The sequence below is a fragment of the Malus domestica genome, chromosome 14 (genome assembly GCF_042453785.1).
Source record: "Malus domestica chromosome 14, GDT2T_hap1".
In the NCBI taxonomy this organism is placed as follows: Eukaryota; Viridiplantae; Streptophyta; class Magnoliopsida; order Rosales; family Rosaceae; genus Malus; species Malus domestica.
The window spans coordinates 17,057,488-17,062,769 of record NC_091674.1 but is presented as its reverse complement, the minus strand read 5'-3'; the positions used below and the strand labels follow the sequence as shown (position 1 = coordinate 17,062,769).

The 5,282-nt window shown below is 39.8% G+C and overlaps 1 pseudogene; it reads right to left on the bottom strand.

Annotated features, from left to right (window-relative positions):
* Nucleotides 1-280: 280 nt before the first annotated feature.
* LOC114820900 (uncharacterized) lies at nucleotides 281-5,041 on the bottom strand (annotated as a pseudogene).
* Nucleotides 5,042-5,282: the final 241 nt, after the last annotated feature.

The following is a 5,282-nucleotide window of genomic DNA, read 5'->3' as shown; positions in this document are numbered from 1 at the left end:
GTTGGGAAATAACCGTGGCTGCTTATCACCATGGAATTTGAGGATGACAATGAAACACTTTAACCAATAAGCAACATAGCCTTTGAAGATACGGCTTACCTGGGTCTGGCTTGTGACATAATAGAAAAGGTGAAGACATTCCAGAGGTATATACATATAACTCCAAAATAAATGATTGAAACAAGCCTTAGCTTTGGCTGGGGAAGATCATGGCACACCTTGGTCAAAGCCTAGCTGACATCGCATTTTGAAAGGGGAGTAAACAACACTCATTTCCTCGCTATCCTCTCATAGGAAGGGGATTGAAGGAGCCAGCAAAGCCAATGACTTTTTCAGTGAGCGAAGAAAAATCTAGATTCTCGGAAAAAGGAATCGACATCACACTTGGATCATCACCACAAACACCATCAGTAAAAAACATCACAGAGGCAAAACTTTCAGTGACTAACGTGTATGGATGGAAAACAAAGTTATTCACGTCATCTAAAAGCTCCAAGAAGTCCTGCTTCTTTGCTGGAATCTTCCCGAACCACTTGCAAGCCAGAGGGAGCTTTATGGGCAAGTAAGAGGAAAAGCCAATAACATAACAGCTCTTTGTTGCACCGGAAGGGTAGAGGGTTATCTTCAAACCCTTAATACGCTCCCATATGAAGATTTGCATAAAGCTAACACAGAGGAAACTCTTCAATGAGGCACTACCCACAACCTGCTCATCAGAATTATGAAGCTAATCTAATTCATGGTAGAAAAGCCCAAGGAACAACGAAGCCAGTGGAACCACATAGGCACACGCAATCATCATGGCCCAATGAATTACTTAGCGGCTGAAAGTATCTTTACTATCGCAGAAGATAAAGCAGCCTAGTTACAAAACAACATGGCCTCGAACTGGCAATTTGGTTCTTGTTTCTTCTACCAAAAGTGTTTGATTCACTCATTAAAGCAGAGAGCATTGCTCGGATAAGTAGAGGCACCCTTCTTTAAAACATCAAAAGTGTCAGTATATGCAGGAGGAATAACATAATTGAATGGATCTATATTACCCGCAATCGGAAGATGCATAATATTGGCAACATCTTCCAGAGTGGGGGTAAACTCTCCCCAGGCACAATTCAAAGTATGTTTCTCTATACTTTACATCCTAGCCACGTGGTGAAGAAGTTTGGGCTCGAGGCAAACAACCTACTTCTTGGTCATGAAGACAACGTCCAAAATATTGGCCCTTGTCAAGGTCGCACACTAGTTCGCAAAGCCAAGCTCAGAGTCCACTCAATCTGCCAAGCAAGTGGCCTCATTGCAGGAGAACTCAAAGTGAAACGGCATGGCGAGAAACAACCCATTCTTAATGCAGCATTGGAAAATACGCTTGGGATTGATAAGAGGGATTGAGTTTAAGGAGGGCTCCTCTTTCTTGAAAGCTTTGTTCTAAGCACCAAGAGGAGGTGGCGGTCTGCCTCATTGAAGAAGGTCCTCAGTAGTGAAAGACCTGTCCACTGTAGTTAAGCACTTTGGTGATTCCACAGCCATAACACACTTATGGAAAGCAAACGTCAAACCATAGATACTACAGGCCAGTGTAACATGCATAAAGAAAAATACAAGGAGGCAAAGCAAGGCATAACAAGGAATTTACCCTGGGAAAGCAAGCAAGCGGGCCTTGGGAAAGCAAAATGGTACGTTTATAAAAGTCAAACCCTTTCATGAAAGTGTCTAAGACTTTAACATGAGATTATTTTCCTTATATGCTATCACGCAAAATACATGCATCTTTCCCTACACATGCTATGTTATCAAAGCCTTGTAATATCAAGTCAAGGAAAGTATGTTATGCACATATCCAAGCAAAAATAGGCTATATGCAGTCAAGCTAATCATGCCAAGAATATTGATGCAATCAATAGTTTATCTTGCTCAAGCACACATCAACATGAAAACAAGCTGGGCTAAATGACAATTGCACATTATACATGAAAAACAGGAAAGAAATCACAGAAAGCAAACGCACAAGATTTTGAAGCAACAGACTGCCTAAGGAGTGAAGTTCAATTTCCTGAAGAAAAAGCCGCACCCCTTGTGAGCCCATGCTGAAACCCCTAAATCTTTGGGATGTGTAATCGAAAATGAGAGATGCGTGCCTAATTTCATCATTAGGGCAAATAAACAAGCCAAAAAGAAGAAGAAAATTTAAAAGAGGGTGAAGGGAAGAACTTCCTTACTTGAGGAAGACTTGTCACAAAGCATGGAAAAGCATGAATATGATGGCACAACCCAGCGTAAAAAGCAGAGAGAAATTCGAAAAAAAAAACAGTTAAGAAAAATTTAAAGAAGGAATGAGAATTAAAGAAGAAGAAGGAAAAACAAGGACAAATTAAATATTTGTCCTAGGGAGAAGAGCAGTTTGTAACGGTTACCAAGTGAAGGTGGAGGAATACCCATAGTTTCTCCATATGATTGGACGTGCACGAGAGGCAAGGGAGCATAATGGCAGTTAATTATTAGCTACCATGCGGGAAGAGGATGAGTCCAATAAGGAAGCCCATGTTTAAAAAGGAATCCCTTGGGCCTGGTTTGATTATTTAGCCAACTTAAGATGTCTCATAGCCCAAATAATCAAGGGGGCTAATGTTAGGGCCCAAATCACACACCAATCCAACCAAGTCTCAAGACCCAATTGTCATGCAAAGCTTACATTCAAGCCCAAACACATGCCAAGGCGCGAGATCGATGAGGAATATACTTACCAACATGCCATGCCATAGTGATTAAGCCGAATATTCACGCCATGCTCATGCTTATTCATCACGCCATGCTTCCTTAGTCATTATCCATACTAAGCCCAAGTCACATATTCAGGTTTTGTCAAGTGGATTGTGGTGTGGATGGTTACAGAAGGTTATCAAGCCTATATCAAATCGAGGTCATTGAAGACTTTTAGGTTATCAGGCATTTAATGCTGACTTTCCCTTCTTAGCCTACACAGACAACCAAAACGTGAAAGCCATAAGGTGCACTACCAAAAGTAGCGTCTGTGAAATGCTGCCCTAGTAAAGCCGCGTCTCAAGAAAAAGAAAACTGCAGGTCTCAACAGTGCAGTTATCTTACACCAAAATGGGAATAATATGATAGCTAGGGAGAAAGAAGGGGAAGACCAAGCCACAAAGGGAGATTTTCTTGAAGCCTAGAGAAGAACCGTTCACATACAAAAAGAGGGAGAGAAGCCATTAGAAGAGAAGATTAAAGTAACATAGAGAGAGATAAGAGAAATGCAAGAAGAGAGAACCACCTAGTAAATAAGCCTAGAGAGTTCCAGTTAGCCTAGAAGCATACTCCAGGCCTTAAGCATCACCATCCATGCAACCTTAGTAATTCCCACAACCTTCCATCAAACATCTCAACCACTAGAAGCCTTGATGTCACCCTAGGAAAGCCCAAATCATGCAGCTAAGAATGCCATGCAACCATGCAAACCCTTTCTCTCTTATGTCAACTGATAATCTTCTAGCCTCCACACCAATCTTCACTTGAGCAAGTCATTATCTTGATCATTCATGCGATCTTCGAGCCGTTGATGTTACTGAGGTATTTCCTAAGACAAGTTAACTTTTTCAAGATATCCCAGGACTTATTACGAATCCGTACCAAGGGAGATAAAAGGACGTTCTCAAAGCCCAAGTCTACCTCGACCTAAAAGTCCCCCAACAACTAAAATACCAATTTGACTCAATCCTTACAAGTCATTTTAAAATTTCTTAATTTTTTTGATGTGAGAAAACATTGCACATCCTTACAAAAAATTGAATGAATATAAAGTTGATGTATGTCTTCAACATGTCCTAATCAACTAGCTTCACCAATTTGTCCTAATCAAAGTCCAACAACTATAGAAACCTAAAAGTTTGGCCAACAAACAAAAAGGGAAACTATTGTGATTATTAACTAAAAGAATTTTTTTATGGAGAACCCAACCCCCACCCTTTTTTTTTGTCAAACATGGAGAACCCTTTAATTGTAACAAACAATGGGGGCAAATGTGCAAAATCTAGCCCTTTATATAGCATAACAAAGATTTGGACTGGTCTCTTCTTGTGATGTTTGAAAACCATCTTTCAAAAGTTTTAATAAAACCAGCCCAAATATGTCAGTACATATTGGCCGTTTCATGACCAAATTACACAAAAAGCAAAGCAAAACCTAACTGCTTTTGCTTCTTCCTGTTAACTAAATTGCAATATTTGGGAATTGAAGGGAAAATTAAGAAGAAAGGATGAACACAGAGATATTAGAGAGAGAGAGAGAGAGAGAGAGAGAGAGAGAGAGAAAATAAGATTTGTATTAATTGACTGAATGAAGATTACACACTCTGTTTTTATAAGAGAAATTCTAACTACTTTAACCAAATACTAACAAACTTACTAACTGTATTACTAACTTGTACCCTTAATACTCCCCCTCAATCTCAACTGGGGAAACCTAGTTTGAGATTGGAAGAATATATCTGAAATCATTGCTATGAAACCAGACAATAGAACACATAGTTGAACCATCGACATGTACAATGAGAAAATCCCAATCAGTTCCCTGGTGCATACCCAAGTTTGGAAGAATTACATCTCGATAAAGGTATTCTACATTGCTAATAATTCCAACTTTAAGACCTTGTTCATGGACCCATCTTAGAAGGGTTGAGAGTCAAGAAAGATGGAATAAGGAGCAGAGGAACCAAACGACACATATATACGTCGAAACACTTTCTCAAATGCCTTCTCATCGTAATGATATCCAACCCTTATAAAGGAGTCTCTGACACAAGGTTTCCACCAAACGATGTTGGCCATTTTTGCACCATGCCCGAAACATGGATACTTGGTGGCCATGTCTTTATATGCATATTTGAAGCCTTCATGCACTTTTTTGTAGTCAGGCATTCCAGCCCTACAACTTTGGCTGCCATGCAATAGTAGTCCCTAAGCTCCCCCTTGTAAGCTAGCAATGTACCAATAACATCCACTGTAATGCACCACAACTTTGACAACAATGACATTATAAAACTATTTTGTAGTTCTAACCAAAAGACTATTACAAATAACAATCAAATTTATATAATGAAAAGAAACTAGGATGCTAGAGACAAATTAAGCCACACAACGGCTTCAACTGCATCAGAATGAAGTGAGATCGACTTGAAATCTCAAGCAAGCAAGGGCGACTTTTATGACAGATACAAACTACAGAGCAACAGTGAAGACGAAACCACAACAGACACATCTTAATCTGCCCTAAAG